At 36.9% G+C, this 25,560-nt stretch overlaps 1 long non-coding RNA gene across 1 annotated transcript in view; it reads left to right on the top strand.

Annotated features, from left to right (window-relative positions):
• LOC146505748 (uncharacterized) overlaps nucleotides 1-25,560 on the top strand; it is an 80,497-nt gene that overhangs the window by 53,927 nt on the left and 1,010 nt on the right. Inside the window, exon 2 of the long non-coding RNA XR_014877593.1 lies at nucleotides 25,317-25,423. This is a non-coding gene — a long non-coding RNA (uncharacterized LOC146505748). The remainder of the gene's footprint in view (nucleotides 1-25,316; nucleotides 25,424-25,560) is intronic.

The raw sequence follows: 25,560 nt of genomic DNA, 5'->3' as shown, positions 1-25,560 counted from the left end.
ACTCAGGGAAAACATCTAAGAGGGGACAGAAGCAGACAGCAGCGAAAGAACATTGTAACAATCTGCTACATTTCAGCAGTGTTCAATGTTTTACACAGCAGATGACAGTAAATCAAATCCAATGTTTCCTTTTTCCTTATATTTCCTTCTTTTTTTTCCTTTTATTGAAACCTTCCCCTGCTGTTTTCGTCCCTTGTCTCTCCCATCTGTGTCCAACATGATGTTGAGACAAGCTGTCAAAAAGGTCTGCTCCCACCATAGAATCCAACTAAACATAAGGATCAGTTTTTTTAAAGCTGGAAAAAAAGCATCAAAAGACCGGCACAGTTGTTCATTATACTATAAATCAGTGTGAATACTTTTTTTTTCTTTCCTTTTCTCTTCAGTTCTTGTAGGTGCTTCAAATGTAGAAGTAAAGGAGAGAAAAGTGTTGTTGCAGTTAGAAGGTAATTCTCCTATTTAAATTACAAAACATGCCTGCAGGTTTTAGTTTTTAATTCTCTCTGTGGAATAATTTGCAGCTGAAACACATTCATCAGCAATAATATCCACACTTGCTGGAAAATAATAGAGGACATTACAAAATATTTTCATTAAATTGCCGGTACTGGGGCAGGAACAGAAGGCTGCCTGAACAAATGACTCTGTACTACAGTAAATGATAAAACATGCTGTGTTTAAACGCATGTCAATGCACAGTGTGCATACTTCATAGGGTTTCCATTCCTATATATAAAACAATTAACACTTCACAATTGTTTACAATTTGTAAAATAGTTGTTTACAAATGGAAACTAAATCTATTGTCAGAGAAACAAGAAACATACTCGATAACAAAAAGACCATAAACTAACATCATGAAAAATACTTCATGGAACTAGAGAGACTCACAATCACAACAATCTACTTTTTTGCTCTTATGCCTGCTGTTATGGTTGTCTATTTATATTAGTTATATAAGTTACTATACTATAGTTTTTTTTAGTGTCCTAAAAGTTACACTTTATAAAATGTAATTATAGAACAGAATACAATGACCACATAAACCCATATTGTTTTAAAAATCAAACATAGGAAACATAACATTTTGAATCATTTTGAATTTGATGTCAGAAAAAAATCTTTAAAAAGTTGGGACACATTTACGATTGTGTAGAATCCCTCCTTTTTACACTACTCTGTAAACGTCTGGGAATGGAGGTGACCAGTTACTGTACTTTTAGGAAAATAATATTGCTTTCTTGAGGCTTATATTATAAAGCCATACTTTTGTGATAAATACAGTATGTTGTTTAGTTTTGTCTTGCTGAAATATGCAAGCTCTTTCCTGGAAAAAGCCCTCTTCTGGATGGGGGGGTGTATGTTGCTTTAGCACTTTCTGAGATGTTCAAGCTGCTAAACTCATAGGTACTTATGCACCCACTTATCATCAAAGGTCCAGGCTTTTGAATTGGACGCTGATAACAACACATGGTTCCTTTCATTATTATGTTTTCCTAAAAATTCAAATTTCAATTTGTCTGACCACAGAGCAGTTTTCCACTTTCCAGACATGCTCTTCTGAGCCAAACCTCATTTAAAATGGTGCTTTTAACCATATTGTTTTTTTATGGTTAGGCTGGAAGTGTTAACCATAAACCATATTATTTTGGCTATTGAGATTTAGCTGTGTTTATCATCTTTACTTGTTAAACAAATGGTCTTGGAGGCAAATAAAGAGCAATACGTTTGGAGAGAGTGCAGAATCGCAGAGGAAAACAATTAAACAGGCCGTGAATTCCTTCTGTCACAATAATGAAATGCTAAATGATCGTACAATGATACTTTTACTGCAGTAGAGTGCCATTATTTTTTATTGTGTGTGGCAGTTTAATCAGGTATTAAGTGGCTTTGTTGTTGGACATCACGGAAACATCAGTTATGAAGTGAAACAGTTTTATCTACAAAGTTTTTCATATTGTTTTATTATTTGTATTTGATTGTGACTGTTTGTTTGTTTTTTTTACCTCTATGCTAGAAGGTGGCGATGCTCAAACTGGTTATTGTGCTTTACAGGTGGTGATTAGTTTATACACTGTCAACTTGAAAAGGTCTTTGATTATACTAGAGCATCACACAGGACAAGATTGACGTGTACAGAACCTATACCTTGATAAAAAAAACATTTTTCCCCACGTTAAGATGTTGAGAATGCAGTCAGGTATTCTGGGTATATGTACTTTTGTTTTCTTTTGAGAACAGTGCTACGGTAGCTAGCTGTTAATATTTCAGTTTGTTTTCTTTGTTGGTACTTTTTATTTTTCTTTTGCACCTCTATGCCTATTCTTCCTTCATTCAATATTAAATCAACTCTTTGTAATGCAACTGTGTTGTGGCACGACAACCTATAGGAATGGGAAAAGAAGGGAGTCCCTTTTTTATGACATGCTTATATAAATCATAAATATCGCACTTAGTCTAGATTTTAGGTACTAGGTGACGTATAAGAAATGAAAGTCAGTCTGCTCCGATTTTCCCCATTGTGTTTTGTTGGACTGCTTCTATAGATATGCTGACTTATGTCAGCTCTAGAGTATAGATCAATAGACGTATTCTTTGCTTTTTTTGTATTCATGTTTTTTGAAGCATGGCACAATGGAGCTCAACTAAATGTGGTGCTAACTCAATGTGATGCTCCACTACCATTAAATGCATCAAAGGAACAGCTTGTGGTTTAAAAGCTTGGGGAAAGGTGTTTGTTTGCAGGTCATCTACAGGAAAAGTAGCAAGAGGCCATGTGGAGTTCTGAGTTTTTGTGTCAGCCATAACAACTACTCCCACTGATACTCCCATTACTTGTGTCACAGCCGCTCCCAAAGATGCCCAGTATGCCAGGGATGTCAGCTGAGGAGCTCTGGGGCTCATTAGCAAATTGGTGGTGAAAAATTGCACCTCAAGAGAGAGCTTTAGAGCTGGAACACCTTTCTAGTGCCACTACAAAGCAAAGCCTGCATTCTTCCCCTGACAACCTGAATGTGAAATCACATGTTGCGCTGGTCCACCATTCAAAGATTCAGATTTTTAATTTTATTTTATGCACTGGAGTGCATTGCAGTTGTTTTTAACTACCTAAATATTGTTTGGACTTAGTCTGAAGTGGTAGGAATAATTCACAAGGTGAATGCCACCCTTACACTTGAGCAGAGCTTTAATTATGCTTTCAAGGCTATCGCTTTCAAGACTTCTGCTTTTGCAGGAGTTTTACACATGTTTACCAGAATTCCGTCCTGTGTATTCCAGTAAGCGAAAGATTGTGGCTCTTGTCAGTATTGCTATTCTACCAGAGTTTACAATCATAACATACATCATTTAACATTTTTATTCCTATTGAAATCGTCTTAGATGTTAATATTTTGTTTAACAACTTGCTTTAATATACTGTTTTGTTTGTTATTCTGGTTGTTCTTACCCTAAAGCATTTTCAACTGTCGTTGATTATTAAATAAATTCTATTTAATTTTTGCCACTGGACTAGTCATCCTTAGACACTTTTTCTTCTTTAGCCCTATGTTTTAGTTCACTCTGAGCTCGACATAACAATGGAATAAATATATCTGAAATTAATAACAAAACAGAAATATTATAACATATGCGGTTAATTAAACCTAAATTTCTGCTGGATATGAACGATTATTAAAAAAGTCAAAACTTTTTATAGCAGGAAGTTGGAAGGGTTAAGTTGCTGGTTAAGTTTTGTTGTTGGTTTTATTTATTTATTTATTTATTTGGGGGGGGGGGGTAAATTTCTTTTATTTAAAGTTTCTGAAAACGAGAATTGTTCTCTGATCAAATGTAACTGATCATGAATCATTCCCTCCTAAGTTTCTTTGTCTCTGCTCTGAGAGAACTAGTGCTGCTTTTATAATAATGAATATGAAAGCATATCAGTGCTGATCATGATATTCATCTTAAAAATGGAAAGAGGGGAAAAAAAACTTGTAATTTTAATTAGCTTGGGCCACTTTGTCATAATCATAGACAGAATAGAATTTTGATACAAAGTATATAATTTTTTATAATGTCCATGCTGATCCTTTATCCAGCTTTAGTTTTCATTAGAAGCTAAAAACCTAACTTTACATTATTTTTTTTTAAACTAATTATTCAGCTAGAGCCTGACAGGGACAGAATTTGGGTTAGAGAAACTGAAGATAAAATATGGAGAAACGGATCAGACACGGTTTACTGATGGGCCAGATGATCTGCCCTGAAGGCATCTTTTTTATTACATTAACAAACACGTTTTAAAATAGCTTATAGGAAATACATTTTTTTTAAATAATTATAATGTAATGATGGAATATAGCAACATATTTTTGGGGGTGAACTTTCATCAGCAAAGGCAAATGCATAATAAGAAATATCAAAGCTTTTATTGACTAGCATTGCAGTAATGGGAATAATGGCGTTACTTTTTTCAGTAACGAGTAATCTAACTAATTACTATTCCTATCGTTACAATGCTGTTACTAACAAGAAAATGCCGTGTGGTCGCGTTACTATTTTTCAACAAACAGACGGCTGACGCTGTGTTCAGGTTACCACAGCTTATATCAGTAGCACGGAAGTAGCTGTAAGTAATCTGGGTGCTACAGCTGTGCGAGCTCCAGCGGGTGGCAATCAATTTCTGGTAGACAAATCACTTTATGGCACAACACCAGGAGCTAGGGGGAAAACAATCGTATGAGTGCTGCTGTTTGACTGAGGAATAATATAGTGGTCACATGGCCACTTCAAGATGACGAAGCAACAAGGTGATATATATCAGTTTTTAAATTGTGTTTATAGGCCACATAAAACCAGAGTCATGATAAACAATATATACGTGTGTTTTTCCTCAATAGTTTCGTCACGTTTGCTGTCTAAGGACAGCGCTAGCAAGCATGCTTATGACCAAAAAGTAAAAAAAAACCAAAACAAAAAACGCCTGTTCGTGTTGGTGGAAAAATGCACCATGTCGACCAATCAAAAAACGTAATGGCAACATGACATTTGGTTGTTTAGGGAAGAGGGGAAGTTTTAGGAGTGACGGCGAGAGAGAGAGAGAGAGAGAGAGCGAGTTTTGAGATGCTGAGAGATTTGTGACGTTTAGCGTTTTCATGTGGGTGTGTAGTTAATGTGTTGTCTTGTGTAGTTAGTGTATAGTGTTGTGGATAGTTTTGTATTGTGTGTCAGAACAATGAGGCGACTGCTGTCTCCAGGTAGAAAACAGGAGTGATACACCTGCTGCTGTCAGACCTGCAGGTATCGGGCTGTGATGTTCTCCTTTATAGTGGACAGAAATTTTTTTTTTGGAGTGGCACAAATACTTTTTGTGGCATCTTGCTGAATGCAGAACAGCTGATTGTTATGTAAATAGTTTGAAATATTTATAAAAAAGAGTAAAAGGTAAATGGCTGCAAATAACCTGTTGTTTGCAAAACTTGTGCATATGACTTTAAAATTCACAATTTATATTTGCATTTAAGGTTATGAAATATGATTCAATGAACATGTTTGTGGTTGTTACAGTGAAAATATCACTTTTTCTACTCAGATTTGATGTTTTTTGTCTGATTTTAGATCAATTGTGTTAATACAGTATGTCAAAATGAAAACATAAGTGTAAATTCAGACATGTGAGGTTGTGCTGTACTTTTTCAAAGTAACTTGCCCAACACTGGTTACCACAAAAACCACTGTTAAAATGTGTCTGTATAAAGCTTTAGAAATAGAAAATATGACTCAATACTAAATTCTATATGATTCTACAAAAAATGCAACATAGAGAGAGAGAGAACAAGCAGTACTAAAAAGGGTTTGACTATAAAATTAGCTTTATTTCATGCTAACAGATATTTCATTTCCTTTTATATTATTGAATCCTTGAAGTGAATGATTTCTTTGCTCGCCCAGCACCATAGGAAGGTCAGCGGTTCTGGTAGGAGTTAAGTGTCTTGGACAAAGACACTTGAGCAAGGCCACTGATGGATGATCCTATAATCAGAACCAAATTAATCCACTCATATATTTTGCAGTGAAACTGAAGGACTCTTAAACTCCCAAGAGTCATAAAATATGAAATTGTATTTTTTCACTTATTTCACATTAAAACATTTTGAATACTCTTGACTCATGGAGTAGAAAGTATTTAAAGAAAGAACAAAACATGACCTGATTATAAATTTTAGATGTGCATGATGTCATGCACATCTTAGTTGCAGGACTAAAACTTAGATTTAATGTACACTCATTAGGCATAACATTGTGATCACTGGAAGGTGACATAAATAACAATAATTATCTCTTCATCATGACACCTGTTAGTGAGTGAGCAAGTGAACATTTTGTCCTCAAAGTTGATGGGCTGATGGCCGATCTGCAGTGGTGGTCCAATCCAACAATTAAATCTTTCTTCTAATAGAAAGATGTCAGATTGCATAATGGATTTCATTTTGTTTTGTGTGGGACTGAATCACCCAGACCAGTCAAGGTCCCCATCCTGACTCCTGTCCACTGCCAAACGTGCCAACAATGGACATGTGAGCAACAGAAATGGACCACTGAGCAATGGAAGAAGGGAAGTGGCCTGGTCTGGTGAATCGCATTTTCTTTTACATCACTTGAATGGCTGAATGTGTGGACATCACATACCTGGGAAACACCTGACACCAGGATGTGCTATTGGAAGAAGGCAACCCAGCAGAGGCAGTGTGATGCTTTGGGAAATGTTCAGTTGAGAAACCTTGGCTCCTGCCATCCACGTGAATGTTACTTTGCCATGCACCACCTACATAGGCATTGTTGCAGGCACCCTTTTATGGAAATGGTATTCCATGATGGTTGTGTCCTCTTTCAGACAAAAGAAGACAAAAACAAAAATCCTACAGAAATGCTGTGCGTCATAAAAAAGCTGACAGGCACAGGTGGATAAAAGCACAACAAAAATTCTAATTTTTCATAGTTCCACATTTATTGCCTGTCTTGTTATTAGGGAATCTATCTAGGATGAAGGATGAATTAATATATCAATTTCATGGTATATGGTAAATGACCTGTATTTGTATAGCGCTTTTCTAGTCCCTAAGGACCCCAAAGCGCTTTACACAACCAGTCATCCACCCATTCACACACTGGTGATGGCAGCTACATTGTAGCCACAGCCACCCTGGGGAGCACTGACAGAGGTGAGGCTGCCGGACACTGGCGCCACCAGGCCCTCTGACCACCATCAGTAGGCAACGGGTGAAGTGTCTCGCCCAAGGACACAATGACCGAGACTGTCCAAGCTGGGGCTCGAGCCAGCAACCTTCCGATTACAAGGCGAACTCCCAACTCTTGAGCCACGATCGCCCGTTTCACTACAACATGGTTAAATTGTTAATAAATGAACAATGCAAACCTACCCTGGACTGTGTTCTGCATGTAAGTTTTAGCTTGCTTCTGACACCAGCCTCCACTTTGCACAGACCTTTTGCTTTGCACTTGCTAACTACAACTGAGTGTTTTGTCATGTTTTTCTTTATGGGCACAGCTGTTCTTCAAACTGTCCCCTGTTATTAAGTTATATTCAAAGATAATAGTTACCATTGTTCTCTGGTAAAGCTGGAGTTTGTGAATACTGGCAGAAACGCAATTATCTGTATAAAAACGCAAAGATGCAGCTACAATTTATGAAAAAACCCTATGCCACTGAAAGCATAAATGAGGGGGGAAAGTCCTGAAAAAACACCTTTATAAAGATCAAAAGCCTCCCTTGATTCACATGTTGTCAGTCATATGTTCAAGCTCTTCTTCTTCAGTCATGCAGTTACTTTCCAGTGCCCATTGCTAAGGTGCACGTGAGAAAGGATGTCGCTTTCAAAAAGCGCTCTGATAAAGTCAATGATATGGCAATCTGGAAACAGTTTTCTCTAAACTTGATTTATTTAGCAACTAAATGTAATTCACTAAAAAAAACAGTATAGTTGGCAATTTCAAAATATCATATATCAAAATTAAATAGCAAATTAAAGCGGGTCGTATTGAGGTAAGACCCTTATTTTTCCATCCCTGAAGGCAGCGAGACTTACGATGTCCACCTGCTATATTTCAGAGGGAAGGTGCACCAGCTGTTAACCACCCATGAATACAGATCAGGAGCTTGTTGTGATGTGGCTAGAGGTTTGTGACGCGCATCAGTGGAGAACTAACTCACCACATAATGAGTGATCCTTATCAGCTCAGCGAGAGCCACACAAGTTTGAAAGGCCCATGGATACACATACACACATAGACACACACACAATATTCTGTCTCCACATTCTTCCCACATGCACTTTTAATGTCGCAGATGCATAGAGAAAATTTAGATTTAGTTGTCTATGACTATGAAGCTTCGTATAAATCATCTAGGTGGCACAGTGTTTTGAAAAATGGAGCCTAATTCATGCAGAATATTTCATCCTTATCAGGGGAGGTGAGGTTGAGACACTGTGACACCATGTGTAGATGTAGATATTGGAAATGAATGAGCGTGTGAACATTTGCAACTCCGGCTTATGATCTTTTTACCTTTTGTTCTATTAATCGCCATGTGTCTGAACCCACTGGCTTCTTAACGATACAGTAATAGCCACTTATCGCATTATCTAACTACTAATGACAGGTGATTCAAATCGTTTAACTCTCAGGGCAAACATGAGCATTAAAATATAAAAATAGATCGCATAGAGGGGAAAGGTTTCAAGGAAGCCTTCAAGGAAGAAATTATCCAAACACTATAAATAAAAACTGAGGTCAAGCAGCTTGTGGTACAAGGTAAAAGGTTTTTTAGAGAGGATGCAACAATGGCACTTGAAACCAATTTTGCTATTGGCTCGCACTATACCATGACAAAGCGTTTGCGCTCGCATGGAAGTTTCATCCCATTGAGTGATGTAGAATGGGATGAAAGCCCAGCCAAGAGAAAGTAGGCCTTCAGATAGCAGCAGGCACAAAGGCATTATGGAGAAAAAATGTCAATTTGTATGTCTCATTTCTATAAATAACATTGCACAAGTTTGTATTTATATCAAGACCTTGGGAGAAAACAGCTTTGTTGTTAAAGTAGAAATTTAAAGTGTGCAATTTAAAAAGTAGCACATTCTCTGATAGTAATATACAGCTGTGATCAAAAGCACTCATCAGCTTTTAATAATGTTTTAAATAATTTCTTTGAGCTTTTCCAGTGTGGAATGATTATACTGATTATTTTGAAGATCTGAATATTTCACCACTCTTCTTTATAGTTCATTTAAATTGGTTGGTTTTCTGACATGGACCTGACTTTTAAGCAAAGTCCATGAATTTTCAGTAGCATAGAGGTCAGGGTTTTGGGAAGGCCATTACAGAAGCTTAATATTAGCTAAATATTATCCATTCCATAACCCGTTTTGATGTATTTTTCATTTAATAGAGCTTGAAGAGAGGCTGAGGATAGGGGGGTGGGGGGGCTGAGTCATTCAATAGGGACTCAGTGTAGCACAGTTCCTCCTCCACAACAAAAGGAGCCAGCTGAAGTGGTTTAACCACCTGATTAGGATGCCTCTTGGATGCAATGTTCCAGACGTGTCCTGCCACAGGGACACACTGGAGAGATTATAGCTATCGGCTGTCTTGGGAAAATTCCAGCGTTAGCTTGATGAGTCGGAAGAGGTGGCCAGGGAGTGTGAAATATGGGCTCTGTGTAGACTGCTGCTCCTGCGACCCAGACGTGGACAAACCGCAGAAGAACGATGAAAGGATGGATGTAAACCTTTTAAGACCATCGGAGCGTGCACGCTCTGATTTGCATAAATCAGTTGTACTTGCATGCATTCACTTTGCAAAAATCGCATAAAAAGCGCAACAACAAAAACATCATAATCTAGAAACACGCTTTGCCGATCTGATCAGCTGTTCATAGCATTTCCTACGTTGGAATAAATGTCAGCGCAAACTATCACATCCCCGCCTTTACCTGGAAAAACCGGAAGTGACTTTTCATAGAAACATACTTTTTTCCCTATAGGGCCTTTCGAAGGTTTATTTTAGTTTATTTTCGAAAGTAATGTTTGCCTTTTTGTATAGTTTCTGGGATGCTTAGAACTTAAATTGCACTTTTGGAAATAGTTAGTTTGATGCCCAATGCTGTTTTTTGTAAATTTTGCACAATAATATTTATTTTTGTTTTTTCTGCAGTTTGTAAAAATTAGTGTACCTCAAAAATGAAACTATGAAGACACCCAAAATAAATTTCATGTGGTTGGAAACATCTTTGAGCAACTTTGTTGCATTTACAGTTTTGAGGGATATACCTCTGACATCTCTTTAACTAGAAATGTAAAAAAACAAAAATTTTCAATTTTTATAGTTTTTTTTTGTACTTTTTGGCAATTTATGTAGTTACTATGGACTTAATACATACGCAGTATTAAAAACTGAGATATAATGGTTCTGTTAATGGATAGCAACTTGAAATGCTCCAAAATAATGGCACTACAGAATGTAAAAGGTTGGTAAAGACGACAGTTGACACCTTGAATGATAAATAAACGTGTTTGATGTTTGATCTTTTAATATTCCTTTAAAACTTTGCTTGAGCTCCTTTTGGAACAACAGCCTTGTTCTTTAAAAAGTAGAAGCTTGTTAGAAGTGGTCAGTTGGTTAAATGCTATACTGTATATTTCTAAAAATAATCTCATGATTTGGGCTTTCTTTTGGGGAATGGTTTAAATACGTGTCAAACACCCTTTGTTTGGAACCATTTACAGCTGACATTTTTAGTTTAACATGGCATGTAATACTTTGTATTCTTGCAAATTGTTGCAAAGGATCAGACCTTAAAAGGCAAGTGTGAGAGCAAATTTACATCCTTGCCAGAAACTGTTCTGCAAATACAAAATACACTGACATTGATTTTCTTATTTTTTTAATAACAATAGAGCAAATTTTAATCGATTATTAAACTGTCAGTGACTGACATAATAAAATAGCAGAACATATTTAAATGTTTCAGTTTTTGTAGAAATCTGAGTTTAGGTCAAACTTCTGTCAAGAATGAAATGAAATTGAATTTTTAAACACATTAATTTTTTTTTACCTCTAGGCCTCAGTAGACTTAAGCACTTATAAGTTGGGCTCTGATTAATGCATTTTAAAAATGACAACTTCTAGGTATTTAAATTGCAAATTGTAAAGTCTCTACATTTTACCAGGTGATGGATTTTCTGCAGTACCACACGTATGTGTTTCTCAGTCACCAACTATTTCAGTTATGAGCATCTAGTGGCAACTATTTACTATTACATTCGATTGCATTTTAGGTGGCATATTCTTGACATTCTGGAGTTTCACACTGTTAGTGAGGTTCATTCAATGTTCTCATACTTGCATTATAAATTAATCTAAAATGAACAAGCTCAATTTTTCACTATGGAACCATGCTTTATCCAAATGGCGCGAGGGAGCCACACTTCTTCAACAGACTTGTCACTCAAATGTGGGGAAATGAAGTGAAGGTGACCTACCTATGGCTCCAACAATAGCTTATGGTTTGAATCAAGAAGCACGGCCTGAGGAACACAAGGCAGTCCAACCCTCTTTGGAAGTGTCTTAGCTCATACTCTTTACCTGTAGAGATAGTCTAGCTCAAAAAAACTCCAGAAATAACGGGGCAAGCTTAAATTCATGACTATTTGTAATTGTGGAAAGTGTTGGAAAACCAACACAAGTAGTAGACTAAGTACAACTCGTTTATGTGGTCAATTAAAAGTCTGAAGATATCTTTGGGTTTGTTCCAAATGGAAAAAAAGGTTTATTTGAACTTAAATCATTAACTTTTTTTAAACAAGTAGATTAAATTTAATCTAACCGTAGAACTAAGTAAATGCAGTAAGTAAAAAATAAATATAAAAAAAAAGAACAACTGGTCAAAGTGCTGACTCTCTTGATTTTTAACTCGCAAGATGAATGTAGAGTTATATAGTGTCCATGACAATCCATGACTGATAGTGGTCTGTTGTGTGGTTTTCTATCCAGATGTGCAGTTCCCGCATGGACAGAGCTTTGGTTAAAGGAGACGGCAGTGTTTCTGGATCATGTACACATATGGCATTAAATTGCATTTGTAGGTGTCACAGTCAGCTGTGTTCACAGAGATTTCTGGAAGCGTTCCTGAGTCTATGCGGTTATTTCTAACATACAACCATGCCCATTTTTAATCCCTGCTGCTCGAGGGCCTAAAGATCAAAAGCATTTACTATTGATTTTCGGCCCTGTCTGTTGCACACAGGGATTTCTCTAGATTCTTTTTTGATGATATTATGAACTGTAAATGGTTCAGTCCTTGCATTTTGTTAAGGAACCTCTGGTAATATTTACTTCAGATAAACTCTGCTTCTCCAATATGCAGTTTTTTTATACCCAGTTATGTTCTTGACCAATTGCTAGTTGGCCTAATTGGTCACATTTTTTTTTAGTCACCAATTACTTTTGTGTTTTGTTGCACTTGTGCCAACTTTTTCAAGATATTCAAATAATTATGTTAAACCATTTTTCCCTTAAAATGATACATTGTCTCACTTAAAACATTTGATATGTTTTTGTGTGAAAAAATGTGAATTTATGAGGTTTAAAATTGGCTTCCAAAACACTGAACAGTAGGGCAAATTATAAGTTTCTAGGTGGTGCTATATAAAATGTAAATAACATTACTTGTAATTTTAAATGTATCTGAGGGATAATCATGGCTGCAATATTAGTTGAAGCTCTTAAATGCAGTGGAAGTGTCAACATTTTTATTTTTACTCTACACCGTCCTACAAGCTTTACAAGGAAAGATTTAATAGTGGTCTTTATGAAAGCCAGCAAAGAGGGTCCAATTTCAATTGTGATCGCCCAATGTAGAGAGTAGCCAATGTGGTCATGAAAATTCACAAATACACAAGAAAACTTGTCATTAAAACCTTCAGTACCTGCGTGGATTTACAATCACTAATGAAGGGCAAAATCTCGGTCCCCATGAGTTTGAAGGCATTTTTGAGGCTCAAAATGTGGTTTTAGTGTCAGGGTTACAATTAGGTTATGGTTAGGTTTAGGCTGAAGGTTAGGATTAGGCATTCGTTTTTGATGGTTAGGGTTAGGGTAAGCAGCTAGGTAAAGCATTATGTCAGTGAGATGTTCTCACTAAGATATGAAAATAAGTGCGTGTGTGTTTGATGGAAAAGAGTGATTTGAAACATATGCTAAGGAAGTTATTTATATCAAATTAAAGCTACTGTCACTGAGCGTTTGACTTTCAATTCCAATGTTAACTGGTGTGACGTGACAACATAACTTAATTATTTATAGTTAAATAAACAAGTCAGTGTTGCCTGTGACACAATAGTCATAACAACATGGATTTTTAATCAATTATTCACTTTCTGTTGTGTTCTGTTCACATCCTTTTTATTTTTTCCTTTATCCATTTATTTATTCATTTCTATCATTATTATTTTTTCTGTTATTATTCACATTTATATTAAGAATCTAGTAATATAGCTGTTTCAGAGCTGACAGGCAGGAAAAAGGGAAGACCGAAAGGGCAGGAAAAGGCAGGAAGAAGAGGACAGAGCACAAGTAGAAAAGCATAGTGGTTCACAAACCCCTGCACTTGTAAGCTTCTGCTCTACATTTGAGTACACTACATGTGTTCAGCCCATCCAACCAAATTTTTTTCCTGTTTCAACAATTCAGTGCATCAAGGTCGTTTGGGTTGAAAGTAGACAGTAACACAGGGTATTTTAAAGATTAAGTGAGCTGTGACACAATGTATCTGTTTTAGTGAGTTCACTAAAGAAAGATGAATGGATGTGTTTAGAAATTAGTTTGAAAGTATGAATTCGCAATGCAGATTTGTACTTCAATAAACACTTTAAAAGATGATAGTTTGCGGTTTATAATGCTGACTGAGTCTAAAAATCCTTGTTTATGTCACCTGACACACTTTTAACCCATCTGAGTCTGTCTCTCTGTCATTCTCTGTGAGCTCAGTAAATAGGTCACAGCCAGGCTGGGAGAAAGCCTTGATTTCCACAAAAATATGACCTTCACAACGGAAAATCAGTGGCTACAGCGTATGTGAAATAATCACACACACATACAAACATACAATCATCTCTAATGGCCCAGTAGAAGTGGTGATGTATTTTTAAACCCCACCCTCTGCTTGCAATTCCCTTATTTTCTTATTTTCCTGTGTTTGGAACGTTTCTAGGTTGGGAGCTTTGGACATTTTCTGTGTCTCTGTCTATGTAATAGATAAATAGATAATTGCATGTCTGTTTGAACAAACACACACACACACTCATTGTGCTTGAGAGTGCCAGCATAATGTTACATTTATTGGTTTATATGACTAAAGACTTACTTTTTGCCCACTGAGTAATAAGATACCCCACAATGTGACTGGAGGAAGAGATCACACCCAGGTCATCGAGTACTGCTGTTTTTTCAAAGCCACTGGCATTTCTCAAATATTCTGAAGGTGTTCCATAATTGTTTGTGTCATGACACCCTTGGTTATTGCAAAAGCAAAAAAAAAGAAAAAAAAAGCCTTATCTCACAGCTATTTATATATAAAGAACATTGTGTGGGATGTTACTTTTTTTAAAGTAATGCATTTACTCCACAGAGAAGGCCATTTGTAATGTAGCCTAATTACCAGTTAACAAGATTAACCTTAGGCTAAAGTCTCTCACTGACACAACGTGAGGACACGCACAGTATCATTCTTTCAGTGTAGCTCTGTGTTAGCATGTTGTGTTGCAGATGTTTGCAAAGGGTCTTGTTTGCAGCGTCAGCACAGCTTGCACGTTATAATCACAATCAGGTCCAAGATCTCCAGAAGTTGTTTGTGTACATGCACATACAAACACACATAAATATATATGAATTTGTTTTTCGCCTGTCATTCAGACAATTGAAGAAACTTGGTGTAGTAAAGCAATGTGTTGCATTATTGCTCTATTAAAACATTTTTTTAATTAATGTATTTCTTTTTTCTGCCTAAAACCAAGTCCAAACAACATTAATAAGCACGTAAAACATGAACCACTGTCTCCTCTACTCCGCTGCCATCTCTCCAACCTCCACACTGGCTCAACAAAAGTCAGTCCACATTTGGAGATTGCTTAAAAGGGAACCATTATCTCTGTGTCCAATAATACAGCGGCCAGTTTGTGATGGCATCAACACCAAAGAGCAACTTTTTGCACATCCCTCTGATACTACAGTAGCAGTATGTCACAGAATTGCAGTGTGGGGTGGGCTGAACAGTAATATATCTTCACATAATGAGCAAGTTCAGGTTCACACAAACCTCAGATTCTCAGTTTTAGAATTCACATATTTGTTGTACGTTAGTCAGAGAGACGGCCTTTCTTTAAGTATTTTTTTCTTCTATTCATGAAATGGAGAAAATGAACTCTCCCAAAGGATGGAGAGTGTAGGTCACTGTATTAGAGCAGGATTGGCCTTAACATAAAAATATGATGAATAGTAGGAGAGTGTGTGCAAAGCCATTATATATACACACAGAATATTAGATGTGGAAACAGCATAAAAATGAAGATTACAACAGAAAAGCACAGCGTTTGCCATTGTCATGATCAGTCATGACTCGCTGATCCTCATGTTTGAACTTACACTTAAAGCAAAGTTTGACGCACAGGAGGGCAGGAAACAGCTAATGACTTTGAAGAAGTACTGTTTGAAGAAAAGGAGTGTATAATTAATTTAACTTAAAGACAAGCTATTGGTGGTGGTTTGAATCATTTAGACATTTCATCTCATCAGATGCAAAAAATCACATTTTGTGAGGAAAGAAATTAAATGCTTCCGGCAAAGAAAACCTTTAGTGCAAAATATCAAATGTCAAAATCTTAAACTTTTAAATTTTAAGGTTAAAGTCTTTCTGAGAGTTTTCGGATCAATGTTAATGTTTGAGGGCACATAATATGGAACAAATTTATTCTTACTTTGGTGACTGAATTATTAAGGTATACTCAAGGCAATAGGAAGAAATTTCAGACACATTATTTTAAAACAATGACCTTCATTAAGATGATAATGGACCGAAACGAGTAACTTAAATAGCAGCTGGTGTGTGTGGTAAACTAATAAAGGCAATATGAAGAAAAATTTGCCCTTCAGTTTCAAATACATTTCAACTATGTTCTGCATCTCAAAGGTTTAAAAGTCTTGAATACCTTGAGCGCGATATTGTAATTTCTACTTTTGGTGAAAGATGCTGATATTTGTGGGAACCATTGAAACTGTTAAACCCAGCTTAAAATAAATAAATAAGCAAGCATAAATATTAGCAGAGTGTCTATGAAGATTCACATCATTTTAAAGGTTAAGATGTTAGGTGCTAGTTATTTCTAAGAGCAATGAAAAAGCAGCTGGAAAACATGAATGTGCTTTGCTGGATCTTGCATACTAATCATATCAACATTCCACCCAGTGTAGGATCACTTATTGGAGTTTTATGATGTCTGTCAGCCTAAATATCACACAGGCTATTCGCAAAGCAGATGATGTCAGTTTTTGGACAAATGAAAGAGACATAAGTTAATAAGAAATAACACACCCTGTCAGATTTTTGGACAATTGTAATTACTGCTTTCCTATTATTTTTTTTAACAGCGGGACCTTAAATGACAAGAAATGTCACAGTTTGAATGTTAAAGTGCAGAGTGATTCATTTGGGGTTAAATTAGTTCTTTGTGGATAATTTCTCTTTTTGATCCATAAATAAATGCAATACTAATTCAAGCAGGAAGATGGCATCTCAATCAATCTCGTGCTTCAAGCTTGTTCCTGTGCTGCCATGATCAGTGCCTCTGTCCTGTCCTTCAGTTCAGCTTTGCCCAGCCATTGGTAGAACTTCTCAGTATCAGCCACTTCTTCTATCTGCCAGTGGTGCATGGCAAGCAGAGGCCTGTCCTTTCACAATGGTCCCTCTTCTTGCTCCTCTTCTTTCTCAGGTTTCTCCTGCCTGAGCATATGATCAGTTGTGGTCATCTTACTGATATACTCATGGATCTTTGTTGATGTCTTCCACTGTGATGGTTACTGGATCAGAGAGGTTTCTATGGTCTGCTCTTAGCTCCACTAGCCACTGAGCACTGTTGTAATGTGTTGTGTCCTTCTCCCATATGCTCTTCTCCAGCTTGATAGGGCTGCTGTTCTCATATTCTTACCCTGGCACTGAGAGTACACGTTGGATGGAATGGCTTCTTGCTTCTATCCTTCCATCCTTCTATCCTTCCATCCTTCTATCCTTCTATCCTTCTATCCTTCTATCCTCTTCAAGCGGCTGGCCAAGGCTGTGAGTCTTCACTTAGCAGTTTCCAAGGCCTCAGATATGGGCAGCTTGCTGCACGTCTTAGGCATCCCTTTCTTCATCACGTCTTTGTGTAACTCCAATAGTTGGCTAACTTCCCTCCATGCTGCCTTAATTGTGGATGTGTGTGTTTGTATGTGATTCTATCCAGGTATTCTTTTACTGCAATGACAGTGTGTTTGAAATCATTGTCATGCTGATCAATGAAGCTGTTGCTAAACAGAATTTTCCCATATGGAAAAGAAATAGTAAAAACTTATATGACTTAACTCATGAAAGTGGCCTCTTTCATGAGTAAATCATATAAGGCTTACATGATTTACTCATGAAAGTGGCCACTTTCTCATTACTTTCATATATTGTTTTAGTAAGTATCCAAAACATACAAGTTTCATTATATAATTTTTCAAGGGATCTTATATCTGGTTTTACTCTTGTATGCTTTTCATACAAGTTTCACACAAGACAGATACAAACTTTATAAGATTTATATATATCTTTTCCATATGGGTTAGATCAGACCAAAATCTCATCCCAAACAACACAGAAGAAATGAAACTCCAAACCATGACAGAGCCTCACTATTATGCCTTTCTTCTGACCTTCATATTTACTGATGATCTTAACCAAAACTTTTGCGTTTTTGGTTCAAGTAAGATGAGTTGCCACAGATTTTCAGTTCTGTTCTTCTGTAATTTGGCATCTCTCAGCCTTTAATAATAATAATAATAATTATAATAATTATAATAATTATAATAATTATAATAATAATAATAATTATTATTATTATTATTATTATTATTTCACTATATATTTTTTAACATATAGGTAAGGAAATGCAATTTTAAAAGTAGGTCATTCTAAATTTAAAATTGCCAACCAGCCAGAATAAAGCCACATCACCACAGCTGTACAAACATACATTTTTAAATGGATGAGAATGCAAGGGGAGCAGGGAGAAAGGAAGTGGGGGGTTGGAGGGTGGTGGTGGCACTGGATTAGAGACACAGCAGGAGAGGAATGGAACAGAGAGGAGAGGAAACAAAGTAAAACTGAATGGTGCACGTTTGATGCCTTTTGTAAGAACTAGTTTACACGGCTCTGCTGAAATGCCCAGAACAAATGAAGGCTGTTATCTCAAGAGAAAGAAAACAAATAAATGATTTGAGAGCATGAACTGCTCGTTCATTAATTGTTTTGTCATTGCTGGGATGATATCAACATTCATATTTATGATGTTCTGGGGTTGAACAAGTGTTTTGATTAAAGTCGTGTCCATGTTTTCTTTAAAAATTCTGTAATTCACACCTTAGTCCATAATTTTAGTGAATAAAAAAACACATTAACTGCAATAGGACAATTTAAAGTTCGTCTATGTTTATTTGATTTACCATTAAATTGATTATTAATGGAATTTCGTTGGTAGTTTCATTAGATAACACTTTTTGATCTATGAATTTTTAAGATTAATAACGTCATGTTAATATTGTAAAATGTTTTCAAATTGGGATTAAACAAGAAAAAGCATAATAAAACATTATACAGATATGTAGCACATCCACATCAGGAGTCAAAAACAGTTAAAAATACCCCCAAAACCTCATCTTTTCCTTTTATTGTAGCCTGTACTCTTTCATTGAGAGAGTGGTAAGAATCTCACCTTACCTGTGGGTAACACCTAGCAGGCACACTTTGTTCCCACTGTGCAAGAGTCAAGCAATTAAATATGTTTCTAATTTTGTGTATATTTGATCAGTGCATCATGCTCAGAGTATTGCATACGTACAGATGCATACTGTGGCTTTGTGTGTTGTGTTCAATGACAATGATAAAGACAAAGGAAAGAACAGCCTGCTATCATACAATGGCAGCTGAATAACAAGGCAGTTTCCTTAAATCATTACAGAGTGTTTTTTCCTTTTCGTCCATCATGTCGTGCCACGTGCAGTAACCAAGCTCTGCCTGTCATCCTTTCTTTAATGATCTCCTCAATCATCAATATGTCTACATATATTAAACTTTTTCATGTCATTGCGTGGCCATATATGACATGCCCACAGCAACAAACACACACACACAAATGACTGCTATGCAGTTTTATTTTATCACACGCAAATTCATTCATGTAATTGTGGGATGGTGTGACTTTTTGTTCTTCAGACGGAAGGACTTGGAAGTGTGTGCGTATGAGTTTGAATTTGTGACATGTCTCTTTCTCCCCTCACCCTCAGCTGGTCATGGTAGATGACTCACCCGTCCCGAGCCTGCTTCTCCCTGTTAAAGGAGTTTTTTGCTCCCTCTGTCGCCAAGTGCTTGCTGTTGTTTGATTGTTGGGTTTTTCTCTTTAAAAAACATTCTTTATATTGCAGGGTCTTTACCGTACAATATAAATCCTGTTGAGGTAACAATTGAACTGAACTGAACTCAATTGAATTGAACTGAATTTACACACAGAGATACACAAAACCTCTCTGTGTGTGTGTGTGTGTGTGTGTGTGTGCCTTATTTGGATGATTTTCAGGGAATTTGTTTGTCCGTTTGTTTGCAGCAGCTCATTTGCGCTATTGCCTCTGTTGTTTATATCCTCAACTGATAGCTTTCTCTTCTAAAAAATAGGCTTCCAGTGTGTTTGTGGTGCTATTGTGTGGCCTGCCTCTTTGTCAGCATGGTAATATATGCGTGTGCATATTTGTGTGTGTGTATGTGTGTCCATTTGCCCAGCTAATTGAAAAGTGCCAGTGTTGTAAACAAGCTGAGAAAAGAGCTAACATTTGTCATGTGGCACACGGGCTCTGCACAGCAGGACGGTGCATAGGTTTTGTGTGCCAGTGTGTGCGTTCAGGGCCTGCCAACCTCAGATGGAAGTCACTTATCTCGGGTACTTGCATCATTATATCTCCTCTCTCATCTGCTTCTCAACACGCTCATCGTTTTCCTCTCTCTACGTCTCGTCACCTCTCCAGTCCTTCCTCTCTGTGATGTCCCATCGGTTGTGTTAACACGGTAATTCAGAATTTTGAAGGTTTTTAAATTGATGAAACTGTTTACACAAACTAGATACAATTCTGCCAGTGAAGATTTTTGCTGCCTCAAATAAACCAGTTAGCATGATATTCCATTATCCAACAATGGCCCACGCTATTATACTACTGCCAAATTATTTAATACTTTTCTCGCTGATATGTACCTTTAGAAACTCCATCCAGATGGCAGAACTGACGGAACTGAACATATCAGTTTAAAAAGAAAAGCTGTAATGACTTGAAACATATGATCAGAATATTTTTGCATTAGATTCTCAAGGATTGACCTCATAAAATGCTGAAAGAATAGCAAAAATAAAGTAACCAATCCAGGCTTTTATCCACAAAACAGCTTCCTGTGTCATTCACCAAGGTTGCAGAAAATGGCATGAATAATACAAAATTTTCCGTTTTGTGTTTCATATACTGTGACATTGGGGTATATCAGCCTTAACTCTTAACAGCTCAATTTTAACCAATTTCATGCCATTTATTGCCCAATAATAACAACGGGTGTTTTTAAATTACATTCACAATGTATCTGAATGATATCTTACACATCTCCAAAAGTTGATTCTGTTCATCTGGACGTAGCGTTTTGTGGGAGAAAGGTTTTGTCACTCATCCAAGTGACTTCTTCAGTCTCAGCTGACTGCAGGTTTCCCCAACCTTATAAACAGTACATTTGCATAATGACTGAAACCAGCCCACTGAAGGAACAATGGGCTGTGAGGTCAGTTCCTTAATCAAAAAAAAAAAATAATTGGTCCACCCCAAGGATCGGGTCCCCCGACACAAACAGAGTAACATAGTGTACGCTGTTAAGTGCCAGGAGGATTGCCAGGATTTATATATCGGGGAAACCAAACAACCTCTGGCGAAGCGGATGGCACAACACAGAAGAGCTACCTCATCAGGCCAGGACTCTGCAGTCTATTTACACCTACAGGCTAGTGGACACTCTTTCAAGGATGAGGATGTACACATCCTGGACAGGGAAGAACGCTGGTTTGAGCGTGAAGTCAAGGAGGCCATTTACGTGAAAAGGGAAAGACCATCTCTGAATCGAGGAGGGGGCCTAAGGGTACATCTTTCGCCATCTTACAATGCTGTGATTGCAGCCATTCCCCAACTCTCTGTGAATGGTACTCATGGCCATTGATCAGTGGTCTTTGATCAGTGGGTTTTGGTCAGTGGTTGTTGATCAATGGTCATGAGAATTTGCATAATTAAGATTAAGGAACTGACCTCACAGCCCATTGTTCCTTCAGTGGGCTGGTTTCAGTCATTATGCAAATGTACTGTTTATAAGATTGGAAACCTGCAGTCAGCTGAGACTGAAGAAGTCACTTGGATGAGTGACGAAACGTTTCTCCCACAAAACGCTACGTCCAGATGAACAGAATCAACTTTTGGAGATTTATTTTCCTGGATGATTGAGAATGCATCAAGATATCTTATACAGTTTTGTTTGTTTGTTTTTAAAAGTACAGTTATTCTAGTCTAGGAACAATCGCTATTATTCCGATGTTTAGTAGACAAGTTTACTTTAATGCTAGCTTGGTGTGTAAGAATGCTAATATTTCCCCTTCATGTTGCAAGTACAAAATTCAAGAAATCCTGTCATTCAGATTCATCCCCAGTCATAAAATTTTCCTAAATGTCACATGAAAGATAAATGTATACAAGTACTGCTGCAACATGTTTCAAAACTCAGCATTTTAGCCTCAGTAAGTGTCACCAAATAATAAAAAATTGCTAGTGATGGTTCAAATTATAGTACCTTTACTCATAATTCTATATCTAAATACAATTATATTTTTGTGGTATGTGTTTTGAACATGATGAAAACTTTAATTTTAGCAATTGTAAAATCACAAATCCATGTCATGACAGTATACTTTGAAAGAAAGAAAAGCCCCGGATCTGCTTCTCTTTCACTTTGCAGCTTTTTACTATGTAGACAATTGTAGTGCTCTCTGCCTACTTTCAGTTTCAGGTCAAGCTTTCTCGTTGCAATCACTCTGTACCCTGAACACACATCGACATTGTTTGAGAGGGGAAAAAAGGCTTCATTCAACAGCTGAATTATTCTGCAGACGAACTCTGTGATACTTAAAAACTACAGAGCAACCCTCTGCCCTCACATATTATAAATACTGCCAGCGAGAGTTAATTAATTCTTCAGTTAAATGATGTTACACTGGACACCTTTTTACTGTTCTGACAACTGACAACTCAATTTTACTATTTTAATGAAACCTTGAATAAAAGAAAGCTTGACTGTGGGGGAATGATGATAGTGAAGAGAAAAAAAACTTTGATAACCTAGTCTATTTTATTTATGTGGAAGAATGGCAAATTAAACTTTTGAAATATTTATATTAAAGAATCACTGTAGAGTAACTATGAAGAACAAAGGTCAGACTTTTCAAGTGAAATGTATTCTACATTTACCAAACTTTACTAGGTGAATGGTAAGTAACATATTGATAAGTAACATAGCAACATACAACATTGGGGGGTATATTGTAAATTCAATGGGTATAATGTATTAATATTGTCAGGCTTGTTATTGTCCACGCCACATACTTTTAGTCTGTTTGAAGGTCAGTGGATCATAGACCTCGCTCCACGTCAGCTCTTGGTTTGGTTTGCTTAGGTTTTTGTACAGAATTCATTAAGAAATCGCTAAAAATGACGACTTAATTAAAGGCTGAATGATATAAGAAGAAATGCAGAATTTTTTTTAGCTTCTTTAATGTGTCTATTTGTTTGTCTGTTTATTTTTAAAATGATCCTGACACTTTTAGGTATTATTTTGTTCATTTCACCTACAACTCTACATTGGTTAGATTAATTTATTCATTTTCTGATTTTGCATCTTTTAGAGGTGCATTCCATGTGCAAGGACACAAGTTTAACAGGGTGTTTGTTGGTTTGCACTGAGTGCATTATTTGATCTTAAAACCATTATTTAGTCTTTCAAAGATGGTTGCACACGGAAATACAATAAAGGTTCAAAACAGCATATGAGATCTTTTGAGGTTTTGTTGTGATGTGACTGCGTTGGAGAAGTGCCAATCAAGGTGACAATGTGAAATCAGTCGTGAAAAAAAAGTATTTCTCGACTGCTTACAAGTGGTTGCTGGAAGCTGACTGTCACTGTACTAGGTCTGTGACCCAGTGTTTTGTGTATTTTAGTTTTTTTATTTTGTTGGTTATTATATTTTTTTCCATGTTTCCTGTTATATTTTGAAAGAGTCTTGTGTTCTTTCTTCATTGTGTTTAGTTTCACTTCCTGTAGCATCATTAGGTTCATGTTTTTCAGCTGTTTCCTCATGTGTTTTCACTCCCCCTAATCACCCTTGTGTGCATTTAGTTAGTGTGTTTCTGTTCAGTTATTGTCACGTCGTCTGTTATTCACACCACAGACTTCATAGGTTTTCCTCGTTGTTTCACTGTTTCATAGAATTCCTAGTTAACACAGTGTTCATAGTCTTCTTAGTTTTCCTAGTTTCATATTTTTCTTGTGCCATCAGCCACAATAAAGGCTCGCCTTGTGTTCCTCTGGGTCTACTTCAGGGTCCTGTTTCTTAAACCACTGGCACACCCCGCCGTTCATACAGACCTACAGACCAGTCAGTGACCTTGATTGCAACTTCTTTGCAACCAGTTTCACCCATCTACAGCCAGTACCCTCCAGATTTTTCCATAGCAGCCGGTGATTGAATCAGATCCAATATGGCGGACAACTCTTGAACAATGTGTGTATGGTGTCACACGAGAAACCTAAATTGTTCAGTGTTCCTATGGAACAATTTGGTCATGAACTGTAAGTTTACCCCAAATTTTCTATTATGAACATGATACAAAAACATATGGAAAAAGTAATGATGATATATATAATTTGGGGTGGCTGACATTAGTCGAAGGCAGGGGCCACGCCGAGCATGTTGCCAGTCCATCGCAGCGTCAAACGGGAAAGAGAGAGATTTTTTTATTTCATTGTGATTCATTTTTGTAGTCAATGAGATTTTTTCCCTCCTACCACAACATAACACTTTGTACAGGTATTCTGGTATTTCATTAGATCAGTATAACAGAGGTAAAAGACTGAAACTTAGCATAAGTTTATTTGCGTGTGTGTGTGTGTCCTCTTTGTTACCAGGGAAAGCAATCTAAATGGAGATGGTTCCTTCCCCCTTTTAGAGACACAGAACAAATAAATCTGACTACAAAATGAATGCAATCACAATTTCCTCCTGCCCTCCCTCTCCCCTCCTTCCTCCTTTCTCTTACACTTCCTCCTCCTTTGTATTATTTTCCCTTTCTCTTTGTCTGTCTGCTGTACATATTTAGATGTATGACTCTGCAGAGATCTATACTCATATGAATACAAGCTAGAAAGAAATATGAGCTACTTTAAAGTTTTTCTTCAAGTACAAGGAAGGCATTTCATTGGGGAACTTGCACCAAGTACAGGTGTGTTTACGTGTGTGTGTGTGTGTGTGTGTGTGTGTGTGTGTGTGTGTGTGTAGGGTATACAGAATGCTCTAGTAAGAGAGTAGCAAATACCAAGAAAAAAATAGAGCTGTTCTTTGATGACACCAGTATGAGAAGCACTACGTGTTCTTCTTTAATTTCTTGCAACCACCAAATCTCTTTCTGTGCTGAAGGACTTTCAGCTGAACACAATCTAACTCCAAATGCAAGTGCATAATCAGATGTACACACAGGGACAGATGATTTTGTCATGTCCCTGTCAGCTACTACTGCAAATGGAAAAACTGGCTATTTATTCATTCTGACCACTATAGTATGAGTGGTTCAGTGCGTCACCAAGACTGTCACCTTTTATTTTTCACTTCATTTATCTTTTTCAGGCCCTGGAGCACATCGCTAAAAGAAGTTCTAAGATTATACCTCCATGTTGGGAAGAATCACACAGGGCAGTGAGAAGTGCAGCAGTCAAATGAACAATCACCTGCAGGTTAGTTACTCCTGTCTGTGTCCAGAGTTGGCATTGAAATACTGAAAGTGGAAGCAGCGTGAAGTATTAAAGTGTGTGAGACTGTTTCTCACATGCTCTTATGAAAAACATCAAGTTATTTAAACGTTTTGCTTTAC

The sequence above is a fragment of the Neolamprologus multifasciatus genome, chromosome 13, assembly GCF_963576455.1.
Source record: "Neolamprologus multifasciatus chromosome 13, fNeoMul1.2, whole genome shotgun sequence".
Lineage (NCBI taxonomy): Eukaryota > Metazoa > Chordata > Actinopteri > Cichliformes > Cichlidae > Neolamprologus > Neolamprologus multifasciatus.
Note: the sequence above shows the minus strand (reverse complement) of the source record. Positions and strands in the feature narration are given on the sequence as shown.